At 35.1% G+C, this 25,464-nt stretch overlaps 1 protein-coding gene across 7 annotated transcripts in view; it reads right to left on the bottom strand.

Annotated features, from left to right (window-relative positions):
- The window catches only part of RBFOX1 (RNA binding fox-1 homolog 1), a 284,067-nt gene that overhangs the window by 205,118 nt on the left and 53,485 nt on the right, over positions 1 to 25,464 (bottom strand). The gene's annotated exons all lie outside the window — the stretch shown is intronic.

The raw sequence follows: 25,464 nt of genomic DNA, 5'->3' as shown, positions 1-25,464 counted from the left end.
AAGTTTCTAATTATAAGAACAGGCCTTCAACTTCAGGATTAAATACATGCAAGAAGACAGCACTGTTTACCTCCAATTTAACTTTGCCAAATGCAAACCTTCACCAAACTTACCACTGGCTGCTTCTACGTTTACTTACTATGTGTAGGTAAGCTCTAGCAAATTAACCTGATTTTTGAGTTTGTTTTCACTACCTAAACAGGACTATACCACTGTAGATGTTCTGAAAAAAACCCCACAACCAAACCACCAAACCCTTGTAGGTCAATGCAAATCAGCAAAATGAAGCTGTATAATTACTGGAAGAAAGCATTCCTCCATTAGGCATCTGCAAGCGTAACTATTCCTTCGCTGTTCGATGTGTTAATTACAACCAGATAGGATACGCCACAGAAAATTAACAGTCTTGCAAAGACATCAGAGGTAAACACACAAAACAGGAGCTGCTTAAGGGTCAGGAGAGCAAGTCAATTTGGAAGAAAGATAAAAGAACTGTCATGTATATGATTGCTTATGAAAGAGAAGAGGGCAATCCTGCCTTGTTATCATCAGTTAATTAGGCACTACAGGCAGGCATGCATACACTGCAACATTTGCCATGGTAATCAAATGTATTATTCAAATGTGAAACAAAACAAAAGCAACTGCAACTCTGACAGGGAAGAATACAATCTGCTCACACAAAGGTGCTGAATTAACTTGAAGTAAGAGTCAAAAGGAAGTTCAAGAATATGTTATATTAACTTTCTCAAACAGCACTGCCTTTAAATTCAGACTAAAATTCTACTTCTAAAGAAAATACTCTTTTCCAAATTTGTTTCACATGCAAGGTGATGACCTTTGCAAGCAAAGACGAGGGTAATGAAAAACAATTGATAGTGCAGTAGGATACTGTAATGTCTTCAATATGACAGAGAAGCTAACGAATGTACTCTTGACAAAGCATGCTAGCCCACCAGTCAAAAAAAGGGAAAGAAAACAATACACAACATATTCCCCGTCCTGAGCTATGTCTGCAAGCAAAAACAAAGCTAGTAACTGCTCTGCAAATGACGTGATGACACTACGTGGTAACTACCCTTTCCGTCTTACTATAGCTTATACCACGTTACTACACAACTAGTCTTTTTTCAGCTTATACAAAAGGGATGGTTTCAGCCTAATTTTGATTTGACCAGACAGAAAACATCCAATACTAAGTTCTGTAGCAAAAGTAGGGTAACATTAGTCAGGGAATGACAGCGAGCTAATGGTTTCCTATTTCTTAGTGATAAACTTTTAGACAACATAATTTTCAGATCCTCTTTTTCCTTTACAGAAGTAAAGATCGGCAAGAAAAATCCCACCGGACTTCTTTCGATTTAGCCAAGCTGTATCTCCCTAAAGTGGTGACTCAATACAAAACACGTGCTCCCTGCTATGACTAAGGAAAGGGAGAGCTGGGCACACCTCCTCATTCACGCTTGTAGAAAGCCTGGGAGAGATGAGTGCCAATGAGTTGATGATATTGTTCCTTGTCTCAACCAGTAAGATGGTGAAGGACCTGGAGAACAGCAGATGCAGTCGGACATAAGCACTCTAGCATCCCTCCTCCTTATGCACAGAAGGCTCTGAGTTACCATCCCATGCTGCTTTTTAAGCATCCCATTCTTCCAAAACAAATGTGACAAAGGAACACCTGAAATGGTGATCATTTCCCAGTACTTTATAATTCCCTACCTCCTCCCTTTCTTGTAGCGTGGAAGCCAATCACCAAGGACAGGGACTCCTCGGATCAGCACAATCACCACTGACTCTGATCTGTCAAGTCACAGTCTGATGAAACTGAACTAAAAAGCAGACAGTAGGCTGTCTTCTGCTGGATGGAGCATTCCCTGTAGCTCGAGATCTACTTCTGCAAGAACAGAATATAATTTATACTTTCTCATGCATATGTTGCAGAATCTCCTCTGCAGTTCTTCAGATGTTTTTTGACTTCATATTCTTGCATGAGAACTATGGCTTTTTCATATTTTTGCAAAATACCCGACTCAATATGGAATTAAGAAAAACATCTTTGCTGAATGTGCAGGTACTGATCACCCTCAGTGATTAAATTATTCTACAAATATCAGTAAAAAGAAGTAATAAAAATACAAAATTATGTGGCAGAGTACTATCTATTATGCTATTATTTTGAAGACAGCTGCCATCAAGAGATATATAACCATAGCGAAAATCAATGCAAACAAAATATATCTAACAAATCTGTATTCTTTTTTTTAAATGTCTCTCTTTTCCAATCCCTCCTTTCCCTGCATCATATTCTCTATGTTTGACCATCTCTATCAAACACTATAGGAGCAAATAACACGATACAGAAGTCTCTCTCCTGATCAAATTAGTCTAACACGGATCAATATGAAACCTTAGCGCGCCTGCAATCTCAGAGTCTTTGGTGTCCAGGCATACAGTAATCTGTGAGAAAGAAGTAATATCTGTTTCTTTGGCACGGAGATTTTCTTTTAGTCAGTCTGTCAGTTCCCATTTCAGTTAACAAAATGTTGACTGCAGCTCATCCTTGGACAAATATTACAGCTCTATAGAGTACAAAATGGGAGGAATTGTTTCAGAGTGAAGATTTAATACAAAACCACATCTGCAAGGAATTCCACAAACTTCAGAAGACATAGGTACATAAATGTAAAGACATAACACTATATATACACCTTATTTTTCAATAATCCTTTCAGAAATACCTAAAACTTATTTTAGAAGAAAAAAGCATAGTAATAAAAAACGTAAACGAAGCAAAACCAATCAACCAAATAAATTTCTGGCCTTGCAAACAAGCCTTGTTTTTCCTACTAATCAGTGCAAATGTTTACAATGATCACAGATAGAAGACCTAACTACTAAATGAGTTAAACATTCATCTCACTAATACAAACAGGTATGTTTCCATAGTCTAGGGATGCCAGTGTCTCCCGGTCAATGTACAAAACACCTGGACTGACGAGTGCTGTGGGTACATACTGAAAAGCCAGTATTCTGCAAAACTAAGTCCATTTATTCCTTTTCACATTTTACTGCATTTACAACTGTCGGACTTATTTAGCCAGAATTTAAGTGAGAACGAAGCAATTAATAACCATCTGAGACGCACAGTTCACTCTGTTACTCAGCTTACACTCGCACTGCCCACTGTTTCAGAGACTCTCACTGAAATCTCTGGGACCTTTGTCAAGGATTAATAACAACACCCGTCCTATGACGGCTCATACAGCTATTTGATATGTAAAGAGAGGACTGGCTACATACGGAAAACCAGCAGCATTCCTGTTACACTAAAATTGATTAAATATATGAAATTAACAAAAAGTCTTTTTCCTTTCTTACCATTCTATCTGGCTAAAAAAAAATAAAAAAAGAAAAAACAAAACACCCTTTCACTTTTCATCCTATAAGGAGGCAGCTTCATCTTTTATGTCACATACTAAGGCTTCTCAGATACTGTTCTGTATCCACCCGAACTTTTTCTGGTTTCTGCTGCTATGTGCAAACACCTTACACTACACATAAAGAAGCACTGAGCACATACAATTCTCGTCGTTTAAACAACAACGTCCTCTTCTGATTATAATTTAGTTCTTGCAGAGCTTTCAGCCTTACTTTGCAGGTTCTGAGATAGGACTGGCATGTGGCACATCCTGCCCTTCACTCAGGCTCTCCAAACACAAACAGGATTCCCCCGATGGGGGTCTGGATGCAGGACTGTGCATCAGGTAACTTTTCTTTTTATTATTTTGAAGATAGGCATTGACCTCTGGTTTTCTGTGGCTGCTTATGTCATCAGAAAAAAACAAAGTCTATCTTTTCATGGAATACTATGTGAAACTAATGGAAAGTCAAAGATGAAATATGAAATTTAAATACATTACTTCTCCACAAAAGTAATTATTACTCCTGTGAATTTCAATGAAGAGGTGACAAGCTTAATTTTTTTCTATAATTAAAAGTTTAATACACCTCTATTTTGGTAGATACTTCAAATATTTAGCATTAAAATAAATAAACCAGCTATTCGCTACCCCAACTTTCTGATCATTTTTTTTTAAAAAAAACTGAACATGAAATTTTAAGAGTAGCATACGAAATATTTATATCTCTCATCTTAGAGAGATTTCCATTTGAAACACTTTCTAGTGGTAATGGAACTAACTTTGTAAATCTTCCTATCCCCACACAGGAGACAAAATGCGTCTTAAGTAGCAGAACTCGTTGATAGCATATACAAAGATCCACAAATAAAGCTGAGCTTCTATATCTGCATAATTCACAAATGTCAATTAAATCTATCCAGAAGATCATTAAATTATAAAGCCAGAATTTTCAGATTACAGGACTCTTTAAAAGTTCAAATAGTGCATGTCTTCTTTCAAATTCCACAAGTTGTGATGTTTCTTACTGACACTGATTTTCAAGAATAAGGGTCAACATGGCACCACAGCATTATTATGAGGAACTCAATATTTCATCCTCTTAATTTTAAAATATTGCACATTTATAATTTTTTACCACACTTTAATTTGTTTGATTATTAGGAAAATACCATATCAAAGCAGTGAGACTAAAGAGAGATTTCACGCTCCTGAACTTCAGTAAGGAATGCCCACCAGCAAAAAAGTGAATACAATACAGTCTTGAATTTCTAAGGCTCATCTCAGTCCCAAAGAGAGCAGGTAGGTGGTGCTTAGAAAAATACAGATGTCTGGGAAGACTAAGTGCATTATAATAAGCTTTTATTTCACATGATTATTATTTCCTGATTATAATAGTGTCACATGATATTTTTTCTACATCAGCAGGAAATAACAACAGTTCGGGATTTTGGCAATCTCTCTGAATGCGTAAAATAAATTAAAAATATAGTATTCTGCATTATCTTTCAATGGGATTGTGCTCTGAATGGGTATGGATATGATTACAGTATTAGCTTTTCCTCTTTTGCATTTAGAACATTTTTCCCCCGCTCACGCTGTTAGAACGAAAAAAAAATAAAGGAAGAAAAGAAGTATCCTCAATCCACTAAAATAAATACTTCTGTTATATTCTGTTGCTTCAACAATGAATAAAGCAACCATGCAGGTTTATAATATCAATTCACGGGGCTCTTTCTGCTTCAGTGAACTGTTGCTGAAAGGTTCAGAACAAAGCTACAGGCAGATCGGACAAAGCTGCTGTAACGGGATTTACATTATACTCAAACTGATAAGACCACATCAGAGAACTGCTCAATCTTCAGTACCTTTGATTAGAATAGCACAAGGACTGTGAGTATTTTGGCTCTGAGCACCTGATCACAGCATCTGTATTACACTTACTAGCTTAAATGTTGATCTGATCTTACATCAGCAGGATAATTTATGTTTCCTCTTTTCCTCTCCACCCTCTCTGTCTGGTACATTGGGATGGTGATAAAATGGGAACCCAGGAAAGGTATAGTAATGTTGAGCAATTACACACATATAGTTAGGAAAAGAAACAAAGTACTTACATGCTAACATTTTTCGAGATCTAAAGTAAATAAAGTATTCTATATTGAAATAATTAGTTGACAATTCTTGGTGGAAGGATGGAGACACGACAAGGAAGATCACATCCCAAGCAAAGGCAAAGATAATGCTCAATAAATAATTAAATAAATACCACCAGGTGAAGTCACTGCAATAGATTTCTTACAAGCAGAGTTTCTTTGTGCAGACTCAGCTACAGTCACATTTCTGAATGTATTTCTGCTTAAAGTAACGGCTACGTTTCCATTTTTTCCTACCTCTTCCCTTAACCACATTTATCTTTGCAACCCACACTGACTATGCCAGACTACCCCAAAGAATCTTTTATTTCATTTTTGCTGTCGAACATTCAATAAACATTCAAATATAAACCATTTGTGCATGACAATAAATTCAAGGCTTTAATTAAATAAAGCACAGAAGAAAACAATACAGCATTTATAGAATGTAACGTTACCATTCTAGTGATTAGTGATTACCTGCTACGAGGCTAATCCCTTAAAGTTCCTTGCCTAATGCAGTAGCTAATACGTTTGGGTTTTTTTTTTTTTTTGCATCACCAACACCAGCAGACACTGATTACACCTTTTCTGGCAACCGATACCGCATTGTCCGTGATCCAGGCTTTTTGACTTTAACCATACTAATACTCGAGCAACAGTTCAAAAATAAGTATAGCAATTAAAATGCACATTGCTTTTTATGTCATAAGCACAATGGCTGAACTCACCAGGGAGGCAGGATGGAAACTGCTCTGCGCCAAGTCTCTGAATTGATTCCTGCTGCTATGAGTGCTGTTTGCCTGAGCATTTTGCACTGCACTGTTGTGATCAGTCACAAGTTTGGGGCTCTTATTACCTCAAGCAAACGTTGGCTTTTGGAAGTACGTTTTCTTTCCAGAATGAGATAAAATCTGAAACAGAACTGACTTGTGATATACAAAACTCCTGACTCAGCAAGACACAAAGCAAACAAAAGAAATATACATCTTTACCAAAGTTAGTAGGAATTAAATGTCTATAGCAACTTTGCTTATTGGGATAAAAAAAACCCCACAACATCACCACCAAACCACTAAATACACTAAACTTGAGTATTTGAACACCTCACTAAAAAAATACCCCATCACCCCAAATTAAGACAGCAAGATAGTGGAATATGTATAAAAGTCTGTAACTACTTGTTAAAACTGTGTATTATTCACTTATAGCTTGTTAATGAATATCGTTGTGACATAAGAAGAGGTGCATTTTTAAGGACGTGATAGGCATAAATGATGTCACTCTGTATCAAATTGTTCAATTCCCAGTGCTTAGTTGCAAAGAAAAGAGGGATGCTCTCAAAGGCATGGAGGAGATGCTCCTGCTTCTGAAAAAAGGTTTTAATAGCTGTATGCGTGAAAGTGTGCACGCATGTTCTAAGCAACTTCTACTTAAGCTGTAAACTTTGCTTTGGCTGTATGTTCTTTGGCAGCACCTGGTGGAATTTGGATAAAACTACAATAATAAAGTAAAAGAAAAGTTACTACAACTCCAATACTTTTTGTATAAATACTTCTGATGAAGTTACTTCTTAAACTATTCACAGAGCACAAACTTCAGGTTGATATGAAAAAAGATAATTTCTCTTATTTTAGAAAACATCAGTGGGTATTTTTCAAATACTATATTATGATACTATATTACGATAACTACAATATCTAGCTTTAGTCTTGAGATTAGTAGTCAGCTTGTTTTTCACTATTCTAGTGAAAAAAGAAAAGTAAATAAAATAAAAATACCATCCGTTTAATACAACTTGGAGGAAAGAAAATATTTCATATGCACAATAAATTGTCACACCAACAGATCAAGTAAACTGACATCTCTACACAAAAAAAAAACCCCAAAAAACAAACAAACCACGTTTTTAAGGACATTTTAGAGAAAGTATCTGACCATATTTTGTACTTGCCTCTGCCAATGACTGGTAAAACCTTTTCAATTTAGTTATTCACAGAGAGTAATCATTCAAACGAAACAGAGAACTAGTAGGTAATTAGATATTATCTGCTTTTGGTGTATAGCTTCTGAAATAACGTCCTATAAAAAGTATTCACACGGAGGGAGAAACAGACTTCTCCTCAAAACAATACTACAGGAAGTATTTAGCATAACATGAGCCAGTGGCTGTCAAATTAGTCTCGTTTGAAATACTGTAATTAACAGAAGGGAGGCTAACATACTTATCACATTTAGCCACTTGTATTCAAATCATGCTGAAGAGCTTTGAAGCCCAGAAACATTCCTTTTATTTATTTATTCCAGTCCCCCCGCCCCCACTACCAAAGCACTAAAACCCAGCAGCATTTCACCCCAATAACCACCTTTAAAAAGCATTTTTGACTTGATTTATTTTCTGTTTATACAGTTTACGAAGAAATTAATGAAGAAAACTCCTGACACAGGTGAGATCATCTTTTATGGAAGACCTTTCAACCTATTAAAATTTATGTTAAAACAAAACAGGATGTTCAGTAATTGTACTGATGACCAATATCCACACTTTTTGTACAAATCTCTTCTATTGAAAACAATTTTGGATTCTGACATTTATAAATGCACTATCCCCTTTGTAATTTGGCTTCGAGAAGTCAAACAGTTTTGACAAGTGGTGTTCAGAAATACAGCATGAGATTTCTTTATAACCACATGTTCTGAAATACCTTGCAGATCATTGCTCATCATTCCAGTCCATCTTTGATATATTCTTTTTACAAACAGGTAATACTGTATGCTGAAAGCTAATCCAACATGTGAGATATATGTCAATAGGTAACTAAAATATTACCGTGACACAGAGTTTTCTGGCTAGCATAGACATAGCATTATCCATTTAAAATTAGGATCTAAACTTGTAAACACCAGGACCACTTATATTTTCTGAAGTGCTGCTCACGTGAGCACTATAAAGTACTTTACAGACATTAAGAAACTGAACCTCACAAAATCTGAGAGATCTGATGAAGGGTAATGTGTATCACTTAACCCATCACTTAAATGCCACCACCTTTCAGGTGAAGCATAGATGCATCGGGACATCCTACAACTACGTTTGACAGAAAATGAAAGGAAAAACCCCCATCCTGTGAAAAAAAAAAAGTCTAAGTTACACTTTTAGTGTCATGGTGTTTGACTGCGATGTCTCATAACCAAAAGCAGATGTGACTCCAGCATCCTGTCACTACTAGGAACCTCAGATAAATCTTTTTGCATGTTTGCTATTCTGTTGGAAAGTTTGCAAAGCTATCATTAACATTAGATGCTTTAATGAATGAAGACAAGATCAGATTAATTTCAGATTTGTGAGCTGGCAGTGTGCGTCTCTCCAAAATAAGCACTGCACAGGCTCACAATATGTATTGAGGGCACAGTCCAGTCTATATGATTGCACATTTCCACGTTTCCAACACTAGAAAAAGATACCTCTACATTCTGTAACTCAGAATCTTGCAAATCTGAGGTAAATAAACTCTTCAATGAAGAGTTTCAGGCTCAGTTCTCAGTTCAACTACATTAAGAAAAGGGTTTTTTTCATACTTTTCAGTGGCATTATAACCTTTTTTCTTTTAATAAAGAAGTTTAGTGCAATTTAGACCATGTATATCTTTCGTTTAGATCTGCTGTCAGGGAAAGGGAGAAAGGTAGTAGACAAAAGGTCCAGCAACTGGAGTTTAAGATTCATTTTCTTTAAATGCATTTACTTGAAGGCTCTAAAAGCCATGTTATAGTTTAATCTTCCCCAAACCATTCAGTTTCTGCTAGATTTAGCACTTTTGTCCCTTTGTATTCACAGACTTCACATAGCTTCTCCCAGGCTGGCAGGCCAACATATTAGAAATAAAATGCAATTCTGGTATCTGACACTTCAATTTAGCTTCTTCAGTAGCAAAGATCATCAACTGCACTGCTTTCTCCCATGACAGAAGTTCACCTAAATATCACTTAACTGATGTGAGTTCTGTTGGTAATGCATACACTGTCTCCCCACTACATTACCACCATGCTGCCTAGAACAAAAATCAATTTTTAATTGACTGGATTATTTGAGGAATGTGGCCCATCCACTGTGCACTGCTGATAGATTCTCCTAGTTTTCCTGTCAGCAAAGACTGTAAAATTTCAAGCATCTTCAATACAGTAAATTCAAGGATTTATCCAGAAGCCATATGAACAGAACAACATCACAGTTTTTTTCAGTAAAACTCCTCCATTATTCTCTTCCCTGGCTAGCAGAGTTAGGTCTCTAAACCACAGCACAAATGAAAAAAACACTGACAAAGGAAAGATGATGAGGTTTTCATGGAAATTAAAATTATACCAAGGATGCAAATGCATAAGGAACACAGAGGACAATAGTGGACTTGGAAAATTCCTTTAAAGTTTGGCACTGAAAATATGCCAGTGGATTATACTGTAGAGTATCAAATCTGCAAGGTTCAAGAACCATCTGCAATATCTGGCCCCTGCAGCAACCAAAGTACAATTTCTCAGCTAAGCATCATTACTGTTTTCTTCAGCTATCATTGCTGCCTTGAGATATGAACCCAAGCAGTTAAGGCAAAGGGTTGACATTAAAAAGAGATGTTACACAAATGAAAATACAGAGGTGAGTGGGTATAAAACACTCAACACTTTATCAATAAATACCACAGTAAGTAATTTTATGAAACACAGTGTAAGGTATTCATTGACTGTTTTGTAATATAAAAGTTCCTACCACTTCAAGGAGTTGTCTGACAGTATTATTTTACTAACTTATCTCTCCTTTTCTTACTGCTCGAAAGAAAACTACACTGATGTAGTAACTAGACAATTCTAGCCTCATACTGCAAACCTTTCCAGCATACTCTAGTGCCAAATTCTGCACTGTACTCACATTCATCTTAATTGACTCTGATCAATGTCAAAAATCAGTACACTTCCAGAAATAAAAAATTCAAGACACTGATTTCTTGCCAGTAAAGATACATATGAAGATACATCTGGTAGCCTAAGTTTCTGAGTCTCATTTTACAAAGTTCCAAAATACATATTTTTCTTTAACCACACGTGTTAGAGCTTGACTAAATGGTCAACAGAGTGGGGTTTTTTTCCATGTTCTCTGTGTACTACTTTATGAAAGTACCAACATTACTGGTATTTTATGGTAACATTACACAGTAACATTATTGGCATTTTCTGCCGTAGTCTGCGGGACCACGTTCAGCCAGCGCAGCCGTATTTCAGGACATCAGACCCTGACCCAATCCTCTGTGAGATCACTATGCTGCTGACCCTCCCAGCCCAGGAAAGGGTACTGCAAAGCAAGCTAGCTGAGGCAGTATTCCTTCTTTTATGGTAGTGGCACTAGCTTGTGCCAGTTCCAAACGCTGGTAAACGCGTGCATCCCCATGGGGCTCTGACTTATTTCTTAGGTTGTTACGTATCTGGTACCACATCTGTACATTGTTGGATCACCTGCAGTACAAATCTCAGCAAATTAGGTATAGCCAAATTTCTGCTCAGTAAACTAGAACTCATGTTCAGAGGGGTTTTCGTGCTGGCTTTGCAAAACCTGGAAGATGACAGAAATAGCTGATCTCGCATAAAGTTAGAGTGACACAGTAAGAGAATGCCTGATTCGGGTCGGACTTGTCAGTACAAAGCGCACCTGTCGAAGTCTGTATCAGATCAGCACCTTGTACCCTGTTAGCATGGCAGTTCTGATGCAGTACCAAAAATCCTAAAAGCCAGACTTCCTGGATCATCAAACCATACTCCATATATTTGCTGACAAAACTCACAGATCCTGGAACTTGATGTTTCCAGAAAACTCTCCTTCTCCACTTTAACAACAAACACGAGCTTTGTTTTTTTTCAGGCCTCTATCCACTTTCAAGTGGCTCCATGAGCTCCAAAGGTAGAAAAGAACAAAGATTGATTTTTTTTGGTTTTGTTTTATTTCCTGGTGATTCATGGCAATAACATACTCAAAGCTTAACCAGATGTCAGATGAAAACAAGACAGGTCTCTGAATATTTCAGTAATTGTCAATCATTATTCCAATGGATGTAAAACTAAATTTATGTTTTGAAACAAGATAAAAGTGTGATTAAAATTACTTTAAAATATCGTTTAAAAACTGGAGTAGACCCTTTCTCTTTATGTTTCAGAATCAGGAACATGTTTATGGTCCTGATTGAAACGTATATTTCATACGCTAATGTCCACTTCCAAAACACTTCTGTCTTCATCTAAACACTCTTGAAGTGCTACAGCCCTAAAAGCATCCTGGATACAATGACTAAGATGCCAGGAACGCATCACATGCATCTAGGATACAGCAAATTTATGCTATTGTCTTTTAAATACATTCAAAAAAGTGTTCTGTGACTCTAGAAATATACTTAATGTGGAGTAATGCAGGAAGGAATCTTCTTAATCTATGGATTTCATGCAGACTTGGAATTTCTGTTCTCCACATTCTTTCACATGAAAGTAAAGGACAAGGCTTGTAGCCCAGCGTAGGTGTGTTGCACTGGCTTTCATAAAGTCTTTTTAACAATTAATTCAGCTTAGCAACTGTAAAAACAAGAGCCATTCAAATGCATGGTTTTCACAGCTTGTGCTCACAAACAGCTTCCATCTCACTGATAGCAAATTCTCAAATATTTTCTACACATCTACACATCTGCCTACATCCACCTAGCTTCAGAAGCTCAAGGCTTCTGTTCACTCTGCATCCCTGCTTCCTCTAGGAGTAAAGGAACGATATAGATATTCATACATATATATTTATTATCTTTTTTGTAAATATAAAACATGAAAATATAACAATAACTGAAATCTTGAATACCTGAATTACCTAAATTATTTCAAGTAATTAACTTGTTATTTACTGGCTTCTTAAGAATAGCTCTATTAACTCATCTTCACAGTAGACCTTTTCAATACTGATATATAATTCTGAAAACAAGCTGCTCAGGAAAATGACTTAGAAAATGAAGAAACATCAACTCATTCAGCTAATAGAAATAACTGGATTTGATCCCTAAGGTGAATGAACCTTCAAGTTGCTGTACCATCAACACTTTGGACTTGCATACCACAGCTCAGCTTTGACAATTCACAGTGTGGTGTTACAGTCTACAGAGCTTAAAAGTCAATCCATGCATTTTAGAAGATTATAATCTAGCTCTTGTTCATCTGCTGATCATGATAATTGAAAAACTGGGGCATTTTTTTTTTCTCTTAATGAGAAGAAATTTAGCTCATGTATAACTGTGACTGAGTGTACCCTGGGGATGAGTCCACTATGCAAAAGATTCTAATCTTATTTTAGTAAAAACAGCAATAATATGCTACTCTTACGCAGTTCATCCCTTTTATTTTACAAATAATAATAATAAAAGGATAGGTTGAAATCAATATTTTAAAAATTACTTAAATACCTGCAGATTGATTAGGTTTTCCGAAGCATGCATAATCTCTTAAATGAAGCCTCTGTCTCTAAAATCTGGCATCCAACTGCTGAGATATCTAAGAAAACAGACTTCCCCAAAGACAAGGAAAGCATAGGAAAGCTCATACTAAAAGCCAGAAGTCACAATACTTTGATCATCTTATAGTTTACCTTTGGACTCCTTATGTTTCTATGCAACTTCAGCAATTGTACAAGAACTCTGACTTGGCCCTCTTTTCAGATCAGAAAGCAGCCCTCAGGAAGTGCCAAAATAAAGCCAGGTTGCATTTGATTTGATGCAGTATTTGGAGTAAAACAACAGCCTAAAGGTTCCTGCTGTTCCAGGTCACTACAGTGAAACTAGGACTGAACAAGGAACGTGCCAGCACACAACAGATTAATATTCTTAAAATCTGAATTCTACAGACTGAATCTGAATTTTAAAAGCAAGTTTATATTCTTCTATAGTTGGGAGGGGTGTATATTAAAGCACTTGTATAAAATATTGATATTCTTTATAGTTGACCACATAACCTAAGATGGTAAAATAAAGTATCACTGAATCACCCCTCACTGAACCTTACTACTTGTTCCCTCAGATGAGCACAATTACCCCAAATGAAGAAATGTCAACTTTATTAATTTCAATATTATCCAACAATAAACAACATACTTATTCCCATAAAATCAAGTAGATTATACTGGTGGGCCAATATTACAATATCTGTTTCACAGAGAAGGAAAACAAATTTGCAGATCAGAAAAGATTTGTCTATCATTGAACTACCAGTGTTAGTCATCCAGTGACTAACAGCAGTATTTAAAAAACATTTTGTCTTTGCTAAAATACTTAAAATATTTTTTAAAAAGCATCTTTTTAATGTAATTCAAGTATTTAGGATTTCATTTATCGTTACAAGCATCTTTTTTTGACTCTTTTGTAGATTACAGGATAGACTGAAAAGCTGTCTCTTTTAGTGTTTCAAAATCCCAGATATTACATAGAGAAAATTTTGAAGACATTTATGTCAGCTTTTAACAGAATCTTCTGTGCAATTTTCAGCTGCATGTTTTTTGTTGTATGTATTATGTATTAAACTTACTTCCATTTTACAGTTTTCTAAAACAATACCTCAAACAAGCAACGATGGAAAACAGTACCTGCCTCTGGCTACTTGCAGGCTGTACTCAGGCTTTTTAGCTCACACAAAGATTCCTTTGACCTATTTTACTTATTTCCTATTTAATGTTTCTGATAGCAGGTTTATGTCCATCCTTGTTTTATGGAGCTGTAATTCCTTCACCACTTTCCAAACATGTTTTTCTTTAGCTGCAGTCTCTAACAGCAACACAGTTCCTCTCCTCCCATCATCTTACTGCTTTACACTATAAACCCTTACGAATTTAATTTAGGTATATATATATGGGTAAAAATATTTATTAGAAGCCAGACATTTACTCTTCTCTATTTCAAACATTCATTTAATAATGCTAGTCTATTAATCTGATGAATGCTAAGTACAGGACAATGTGCAGATACTTAATTTTACCCAGAGGGAAACAAAACAATTTCCAAAAAGCCATCACTTACTACAGCTCTCTGTTGATACTTCAGAAATGCATTTGTCCCTTGGATATATTCAGAAAGCATTCTACAAGTCTACAAATGCATCTTTTTAATAACAGCACCACATAATTCTTCAATGCTACACAGAGATGAAAAAGTGAAAATGGTTTATCTATCCCCAAAACAAAGGTAATAAGCCTTTGTCTTTGCTTTTTCTTGTGCGTGCTTCAAGCATTTACCTTAATGAGCTTCGTTTCTTTGTACCTCTGGAGATTAGTATTCTTCCCAACAAAACAATTTATTGCCCAAAATGTTACTACTGCTGATAAAATCTTAGCTTCTCCAATACTTCTGGTTTGACAGCTAATACCCTAATGTTTCATTTACAGCTGAACAAAGCAGCTTATCTCTACTAAAAGGGGAATTAGTTAGTAGTAAGAAATAATTTCAATCATCTGTTCTGCTTCCAAAGTAAAGTGATGACTTGTGCATTCCTGCTTCTATCTGATGACAGGTATGTTGCAGTTCTTGGAATACAGAACAGGTCTGTCACATAAGCTTTGTAATTCGTACAATGAAGCTACATGGATTAGGGAAGAGTCAGGTCTTTGCTGTCAAAAAAATCTGCAATCAGCAGTGTGTGGCAGTCAGCACTTCTACTTTACAGACAGGGCATGGACTCAAGGGAAAAAAAATCAGTTCTGATCAATAAATAGCTTCACTTTGTATCTGCAACTCTTTGTAGAATTCCAACAAGAATATGTATATGTGAAAATCTCCCTTAATAACAGATTAGATTTTGTCAACAAAATCATACTTTAAGGTGCGCGCTATGCAAAAATGGCTTTGATTATCACCTCACTACATAACTATCTAATTATTTCTATCTTCAGGAATGAAAATCTGCTAGGATTTTATCTACATATCATACACATCAAATCAGTTGTGGAATTCCTATCTAGAGTAGTTGATCTATACTTGGAAATCTCTGGCAAAGGACAAAGACTGATTTTTACTTGATGTCTGAATGACCTTCTTATCCCAACATCATTTTTTCATGTTGTTACAAAATAAGGTCACCTGAATACTTCAGGGAAAGCAGCATAACATTTGCCCACACTGTATTTTCTCTGTACATTTTCTCTGCACTAATATTTTTTTGTAAGTAGCAATTTATTTTGCACTGAGTTTATAGAATTATAGAAGTAATTAGAACAGTAGTGCCATTCTTGAGTTTTCTAATATTTGTTTCTTAAATTGTGATGCCCAATTAATGACAGCATAAGAATTTGTAGTTAATACTTTTTATATCCAATATGAGTTTTATCAGAAAAATAGAAATTAATTTCAGTTGGCACTGGTAAAAAAGGCTGTGGTCAGAGGCGAAAGGTGCATTAGAATAAAATATTAAAAGCAGGAAATAAACCAAAATTAAAATAATCCTTCAGAACTAAATGGAATGACATTACATGACAATCTGATGTTAATTTCAACTGGGATATATGTATTTTCCAGATAGTCAGCAATATGCCACTGATTTCATTCAGCTTGATATTCTATGACACAGTGACCACACCACACAGACATGCTGAACTTGTGTTAACACTCCAATATTTCCATAAGTGTAAGTGAACGAGTTAAGGAAAATGTGGCAATGGTTTTAAGCACTACACAATAAAACAAATTTTCATGATTACAGTTCTGTGGCTTTAGCCTTTACCTTCTCAGAAATTTCAGAAAACTAGAGGATCCAGTGGCAAGAGGCTTGTCAGAAGTTAAACAGACAGCACCACCGATTGCAACGTTCTGGGTTTTTTTTGTGTGTTTTTTTTTTTTTTTTTTCAGGTAATGGAAATTAAAATTTATCTACTTGATAGCAAATCTTTACTTCGGCCTGACAGACAATGGAGTGCTCAGAAAACACACACCTGATTTCCTCCCACGCAATAATGCTAAGTTAACTAGGTATGAGAAAGAGGCACTGTCATTTTGCAATCCTGCTATATAATCCTTCATTCAGAACTTTCACTCTGTTATGTCTTAATGGAGTTTCAATGGATTCGAAATTAATTGTGCATTTCTATCTAAGATTATTTTCAATCCTATTGCACGTCTTTACTTTTAAATCACAACTAAATATCATAAATCAGTTTAAAAATTAAGTTCTAATACACATTACACAATACTATAAAGGCATCCAACATTTGTCATCTCTTGTATGATATCACATTCAATCTTTCTGCAACATGTGTTTCACTGACCACTTTACCTGCACTTAGATGCTCTTTCCCAGCTCTGGGGAGATGCTAGACCACTTTAGCATTTTTCATACTCCGCTGTTAGTCCAGGAATCTGATCCAACTCTATATGGCTAAAAGGTCACTTTGTTCCTCTGCTGTGAGAGGTTACTTTATTCTACTTCCATGTGTCTTATGTTGGTTATAAAAAGACTGAATGGGCTAAGCAACCTTTTTAACTACGGATGTATTCCTCAAAAAAAATTGTGATATTACAGAGGATAGTATTACCTGCTGATTTACCCAAAAAGCCATTTACTAAAACCTGAATTTATACTTTAACTGAGTAAATGATGAAAACTGTAAGTGCTTACTTGGCTGCTACACCACACGGCAAATTCTGCATGACTGCCCAAGTCAAGATTAATCAGAAGGTTGTGATCAGAGACGAAGTAACAATCATTTTATACATATTTATCTGAGAACCCAATACTATTTTGTTAAATGCTGGTAAAAGCCAGAAACGTGGATTATTTCCCTTATCACAAGACTATAACTGCCTCTGAGATTCAAATATATTCTGCAAAAGGAACACCTACACACAACAGTCCAAAAGACAGCACTAAAAGAACGCGATAGGCAGAGGTTTCTTCCAGAATGTAGTTGGACTAATCAGCTGCAGGAAGTTGTTAAATAAGCAAAACATTCAAGACACTATTTCTTGTCCAAGATGATGTATTACACCAGCATGTAACATTCGGCTAAGATAACCACCAGCACAGACCAAACTGCTCGTTAGAAATTCTACTATAGTTCTTTCTTTTTATAATCTTTCCTTACTATCCATCTATTCACAGCTCCTCAATCTGTGACACCATTCATAGAAATTTGTTAGGGTTTTAAAATTATTTTGCTTTTTAAATTAAGTCTTTAAAGTGATTGAAATGAGTTGATATCATAGTGTCACCCAAAATATCAGTACATTTTGTTAATTTGAAAAGGTCAGAAAAAGAGCAAATATCATTTCCTGCATATTCTTTTACCTGTATTTCAAACTTTTGCTTGTATGCCCACATATCTATGGATACATGCACGCATGCAAATGGCTCCTCAGCTCACTTTTATAATAAGCATATATCCAGATATAATGAAAATATGTATAAAATACTTTCTGTTCATATGAGTCATCAAGGTATACATTGGCTGTACATTAAGTAACTTGGGTGACAGTTTAAAATGCTTATTTAGCTGATTGCTTAACATGAATAAACATTCAAAAAGGCAAGGCAGGAAAAATATAAGGATTATTTAAGAATGCCATGAAAGGTTTAAATCTGATAAAACAGATGGACTAAAAATGTACTTCCATCTACTCTGAAAAGGAAAGGGCAATTTTCTTTTTGGTTTAGTGATTCTCAATAAAAATATAGAGACTATATAAGAAGGTGTAGGCTAATACAGCTGCAACAACAACAATTATACAGACAGCTATGTGTAAAATGAAACTGGGAGAGGATCTGGCACAGAAGATAACTTCAGGCACCCTGAAATAATACTCACAAGAATACGAAAATATTTATTTATGCAAGACTATGTCCTGGAGTTCTTGCTCACTAGAACCTTATTTAAAACCATGAAAAGGCTTCTGTGAAGGAATATTATCAGATGTGGTCCCACAGAATCTTGAACATCATGTAGACTGATATTATCCTTATTTATTCCTCATGGCAGTAATGACAATGTCTACATACACAGAACTGTAAGAGTTCTATTTGGCCTGGAGGAGTTTAATTTTTTAATTTTTAGTGCAGGTACTGTGCTGTCATTAATCTTTGAAAATAGTATTAATTTAATGATGCATATGAAAAGTGTAAACACACAGCTGTACAAGATTTAACTCTACTGACAAAAGCAGCATTGAAGTACCCCTTCACTGAAATTTTAAGTCTGAAATTAAGTTTTGCACAAAATATGTGTTCTTGAAACGTAAATTACGAGTAAGATTTTACAAGTGAAAAATGTAATTGAGAAGTTGATTCATCAAGCATCAAAACTATGTCTTCAGACACAGTGTAGTTACTATATTTGACATTTAGTACAGTTTCAAAACGCAATTTTTTGTTTTTCTGTACTTACTAGTAGTAATTTTAAAAATATATTAATTTGACAGTATGCACAAAGAGATGTGGAAACCGTCCATTTGCTGCACACTGTGTCAGTTCAATTGTCCATAAATGCTTAAGAAAATGGAAAAATGGTAAGCATGTGGGCTGCATGCACTGACTGTGGTCACTTCTGTTATTTTTTTTCCACCTCATCACACATTGTGTGAGCTGCATTTCCAATGAACCTTCCCCTCAAATAAGGTAACTTGACACAGTCTACAATTCATTTTCTTTTATACTGATAGAAACCATAATTCCTTTATCACATAATAAGACGGGCTATTTAAATTTATATAGAACACCAGAACTTACAATCAGCATGACAGAACAGACTGGCATGCCCCTGAAGACTCTATGAAGCAAGAGAGACTCTCTATGGGAGCAACTGATTGTCCAAACATCAAATTTGAAAGTAAGAATTTCCTGCGGTTTCCACATGTAAAAGACAAGGTTTAGGAAAAGCAGCACTATCACCAAATATATTAACATGTGCGAATTCCTGACCGTGGATGAGAAAACACAGATTTCCTATTCTTCATGGACAAATTTAGCAGGTTAATCCTATCAACCGCAGAGATTTTGGCAGTTGAAAATGCCAGAGCATCTGTGACTTCCCTTTTGGAAAGAATGCAGAACTGGAAGATAACTCCTGAGTCAGTGAGTCCAGTCACCTGCTAGGAAGCCACATGATAATTTTTATGAAGAAACTGAAGAAATTCTGTCTTAAAATTTGGTAACTGTTTGACCTCCTTCAGCCCATGTTCAAACTGGAATCCTGTTTCAGAAATTCCCTGATACGACTATTTAAAGGTTCTTTTATACTTCTCCGTAAATTATTATGGACAGCACATACCTATTTATCTTTGTGCCTTTTAGCTTAAAATGCTGTCTATATCTCTGTTGTTTACTCCAAAGTATTCACAGACAGTAACAATATCCTCTTCTCAGCCCTTTTCTTTCTTGACTACACATGCCTACCTTTTTCCTAATACCCTCATTTCCTAATACCCTCCTAATACCCTAATACCATTCCCCTCATCCTACTAGCTCTTATCTGCACTTATTCCACTTTGTGTCCCCCTGTCATGATTTTACTGCACCATCTGGTTAACTGATGACAGTACATGTACTTATAAGTCTTGTATATACCATTAGACTTTGAACTAGTCACGTGTTTCAGTTTGGGAAATATAATTCATAATATCAGCTTAGAAGACAAGTAATGTGGGTTCAAGCACAAAAACACTAGGCCGATAGTCTAGATTTGAAATTAAGCTATATGACCCATTCATGCAAAACTAGCAGCTTTTAAACGTACAAATTTGTTACAGATTTGTTTTATCAGTATGATTAGCCTTTGTTTTCAATATTTTAAGCACAATAATTTTATAATTTTAAGTGTTTTGCTAATAACAAGAAACAAACACAACGCCTGTCATCTTAACAACAGGTTCTGTGATTACAGTATGTAGAGACTGCTTCAAAAGTTTGAGAATATTCTTTTAAGCATTTGTTCATACTCATGTTATGTCTCGAGAGCTCTTTGCTCACTTGGGCTAATTTTCTTTCTAAATACCTATTTATTATCACAACCAGCAGTAATTATAGACAATTTATTTTTTAATGAATACACTGGAATTTCTTTAGACTTTTTGCCATTTTAAAACAGGCTACAATGCACATTATAGTAATGATGTCTTTATTAGAGGTGGCCACTTTAGGATGAAATTCTGAGAACGTATGGTAAGATAGGAGAAGATCATGACAAAAAGAGAAAGCGTTTTATTGGATTAATCGATCAGGAAGATTTCCTAATACTATACCCCCACCCCACTCCCAGCAGCCAGTCATGACAGTTCTAGAACGTAATGGATATACAGCTTAATATAAGGTAGGACTATTTACTCACTATGGACTACGTTATGTCTGGTCCACCTGGCTGTGTACTACAGGATATGGTGATGTCTTGTGAATGTGAGCTCATCAAATATATGAAACTGCTGCTGTAAGTGCATGGGAATATACTGTCATCATCTTCTTTGCCTAGCAAAAGATAGAAGTGGCATATTTAGCACTTGAGGTCAGGTCCTCAAGAGGAACAACTTCAGTTGAGCTGTAACGACTTAAAAAAGTGAAAGATCTGGTCTTCAGACTGTATAAAATGTTGTCTCTTGTCAAAATACTATACTACTAGAACTGAAGACCAAATTAACATGAAGTTTGTGGTCTACCAACTCTTTCCAAAAATTCAAAGTGATTTTTATCACCTTAACAGGTTTTGAGTTTCTGGCAGTTCCATAAAATACTTCGATTACGCATAGATCTCTTGACCAATGAGGTATTTATCATAAATTTATCATTAAACATAGCTATATATATGAGCAACATGATCCACAAATACATCTCATTCACCAATATGAAACCACATTAAATTTCAAACACATTTAGCTTACTACATTATTCAGGAAGGATATGTATGAGTCTATTTAACTGGTGTTCCTTACATGTCAATTAATGTAAGTACTATAAGTAAGCAACTTACTGTAAACTATAAAAGAAGATAAGAAAAGACTCATCATTAAATAAATAAAATGTGTCTGAAAGAAAAACATAAGTAAATCTTATTTTCTTCTATTTCCAAAATAACTCTCTGTTTACAGGCATGTTTTACAGGTTGGCACTCAATAATTAATCTAAATAGAAATAAAGAGAGTATCATTGAACAAGCTTAGCGTAAAAAATTGTATAACCAGAAATTATGTATACTTTACACTACATACGCACACAGGTATTTCTTCATGTAAAAAATATCCAGATAAGTTCTGTATAAATAGACGTAAAAACATATGTATGTACAAGGTACTTGAAGAAATTTTAACACGAGGATTTGAAATTTAGAAGATTATCAGATAAACTTGCCATCTAAAGGTACTACATAATCTCATAGATAACTTATCAAATATTCAGATCTAAGAAAAATATAAGTAATTACATCCATCCACCAAGTAAAACACATAGCTGCCTGCCAAAAGCTAGGCAAGCACACTGAAACTACATACACACTTCATATTTTACTCAGGTACAGCATACTTTGAAGAGTACAACTAATTTTATTAGGTATTATCATATCTAGCAACTGAAGTTTGGGATTTATTTTCCTGATAATGATAACTCATGCTGAGCATTGTGGTTCCAGAACAAAAAATACACTGAGAAAATACATAAACAGCGAATAAAGATATTCAGGAGACAAATACCGAATATTTCACAGTAGAAATTCCCCTTCTCTCTGCTTACATCTTGTGTTGATAAAACAGATGACTTCATGATGACAATGTTGATATTCTCCCAACCCCTTATTCATCATTCATCATATGCCTTTAATAGTTTTGTTTTTTTGGTTTTTTTTTTAGAGGTTTTTTGGTGGTGTGGGGTTTTTTTATTGGTTTCGATTTTTCTTGGCGGTGGTAGGTTTTGTGGTTTGTTTGTTTGGTTTGGTTTTTGTCTTTAAGTCTTACTTGCTAGCCACTCCAGCAAAATAAAGTACTTCAAATCCACCAAAACTGAGGTTCCAGACCCTCATGAAAACTACATTTTTTACTGGTCTTCTGAGCACTTAACAGTCTACTTAAACATTTTCACTCCCACCTCTATAGCCTCATTTTTAGCCAGTTCTGCATACCTTCCGTTCTGTTCTGATTTCAACACAAGTAGGCTCAACACTACTTCTCACAGCATTGTTCAGCAGTTAACATGAACAAGACATAAATTTATGGTGACATCCAGAACACCTGCTAAGCACTTAAAACCACGGGACAATTTCAATAAGTTTTCACAGGCATTTTTCAAACACACACAACTTAAGTGGATTACAGGCTTTTTCATACACATTAGTAAGCTCCTAAGCCTGACCAGACCAGAATATCAACACAAAGGTCCACAGTTTGGTTTCCGGACCCATTCAATCTTTTGAGCATCCTGCCACACTAGAAGGTTAGTGATACAACAGCCTTTTAGACACCAGTCACCAGGATCTTTTGCACAAAGAGCAAGCTTACTACATAGAGGTCCATGAGTGTGCATCAGCACTACCGATTTTCAATCATTATTGATGGACTTCAAATCTGAAGAAGCAGGAAGGTGAAGAATTCTATAACCTTTACCTTTTCCCTTAAACACCTTTGTCACTGCAATGTATTATTATTTTAAGAAACTAAGTTAAAATATTACGCACAATATTTGCTTACTGGTTTTGGACTATTTATAACCTTCTGTTAACTACTTTTATAAAATACGATTAAAATCTAGATACTCTTCACAAGAAAAGTTAGTCGTTTTACCCTAGTTCCTAAGAGTGAGTGGTTCATACAGTATTTTGAATCACGTTATTAAGAACTGTTATTCAAAGTAATTACCACTGTTCTTCAAAATTTTGACATTCTCCAAAATGTTAAGGAGATAGACATATTAGAGAAGGACAACAGAATTTGTGTCTTGTGCTCAATTTCCCTTTTGCTTCCTAATAATTTCTGGCATTCAAAAATATACTTGCAATATATTTAACATTTTAAATATAAACACGACCAGATTACAACATTATGCTAACCTGTACTAATCACACCTGAAACTTGTTTGTAGGTAACAACTTTGCAAAGTACATGAATAAAAGGAAACTCAAATTTTAAAAAATCTGCACACTGGTTTACATTTTTTTGTATGCATCAGAAAAGGAAGAGCACATTATTATAGTCTTTTGTAACAAATTAGGGACAAATACTTGAACAGTGACCAAAACAAGAGTATATATATGTACACACAGTACATGTCTGAAAGGTTTTGATCACTGATGAGCAAAATATGAAAGTAATTCTCATTGTTGCATTCAAGAATCAGCTAAGTGTAAAGCAGGGTAAAGTGTCATTGACAAGTGTGTGTTGATGCTTGCTTGATACCTGGAAGATGAATCACAGTTCTATTAATTCCAGTTGGCAGATTGGACTTGGCAAGCATAATAGTGAGATAGCTTTCATGACATGTGTTGAGCTGAGGGACCATAACCCACAGCACTTAGGATAAAACAATTTACAATTTGTCTCTCAGTCGTCTGCCTGTCTTTCATTCTTTGAGAAATCATGCAGGATCCTCAGCTAGAACCAACCACAATTAATTCCCTTTCTGTGTGAATTTCCTAAAAATCTCATGATTCACCTAGTGTCTGCACTCTGATAAGCTAGTAATAGTGATAGAAATTGAAATCCAGATATCATATGAAAACGGGCATAAAAATTAGAACACCATTACTTCTGTGATATAAGTGCTTTATCAAAATCAATAAACATTATGAATCCTCTATACAGCTCTTACGAATCATATACTGTAAATTCATTCTGATTAGTTATCTTTGTTTTACAGTTTTGGAAAGCTCTGCAGCAGACATCTTAAGTACAAATACCTAAACTAAACTTAGGAGATTTGGGAGGCTTACAGCTTCTTGATTTAATTGCATTACATGTCTATAAGTAGAAAGCAATTTAGTCTGAAGTGGTACTTGTGTATTATTTCTTTACAGCTTCTCAGCAACACTGCTGCTAAATTTATAGCATTCAACATAGTCTGGTTTTATGATTTAAGCAGAAAAAGTGATTTACACATTTTCATTTTAATAATGTAGCTTAAAGAAATGTCCACTAAGCACATGATCTTCTAACTTTACAATCATTAGCAATCAAAAAGCAACATTTTTCCCCTCTGCAACTGGCAAATTGATCAGCCATTGTGTTATGAAATTACAGGTTTTAAACTGTAGGAAAATCACAACTTTCTAATGTTATATTATCTATATACAGGAGAACTGTCACTGTTTAATATATGTTAACAAGAATGCCAAGCACTTACATTTAATTAAAGCTATATATCATTCCACATAATTAGTAATAATTAAGAAGAATTACCACCCTAAATAAGGCAAATAATATTATTTCAACTTAAAGTTGAAGTCTGAATCCAAAAACCCAAAATAAACTCTTGGGAATGCAAATACACCATTATGCAAACTGTTTTCTTTAAGTATGATATAATTTATGTAATGAAATAAATCTATGCTGTTAAAATATTTAGCAGAACTGAGAATAATGAGTAGAGATAGGATTAGTTTAATTAGTTTACTGAAATGGAGTTCTTATAGTGGCTAAGTGTGATATATTAGCTTTTGTCACTTAGAATAAAAAAAGAGGTAATTAGTTCTCATTCAAATATATTGTTTTCTTTGAAGAAGGAATTGCAATATTTTAGCCTGCGTAATAGAAAATAATACATGGAGCATAAAATTTATCTTCTTCATCCAGGAGTACATCTATGATAAATAAGAAGAAAATATGAAAACTTTAAGTATTCGGGAATGTAATCTTGACGACACAGATTTAATTTACACTGATGCAAGTCCACAGATTCAAATGAAA

Source organism: Tauraco erythrolophus, chromosome 17, assembly GCF_009769465.1.
Source record: "Tauraco erythrolophus isolate bTauEry1 chromosome 17, bTauEry1.pri, whole genome shotgun sequence".
NCBI classification, from domain to species: domain Eukaryota; kingdom Metazoa; phylum Chordata; class Aves; order Musophagiformes; family Musophagidae; genus Tauraco; species Tauraco erythrolophus.
The sequence above is the reverse complement of the archived record's forward strand: the minus strand, read 5'-3'. Positions and strand labels throughout refer to the sequence as shown.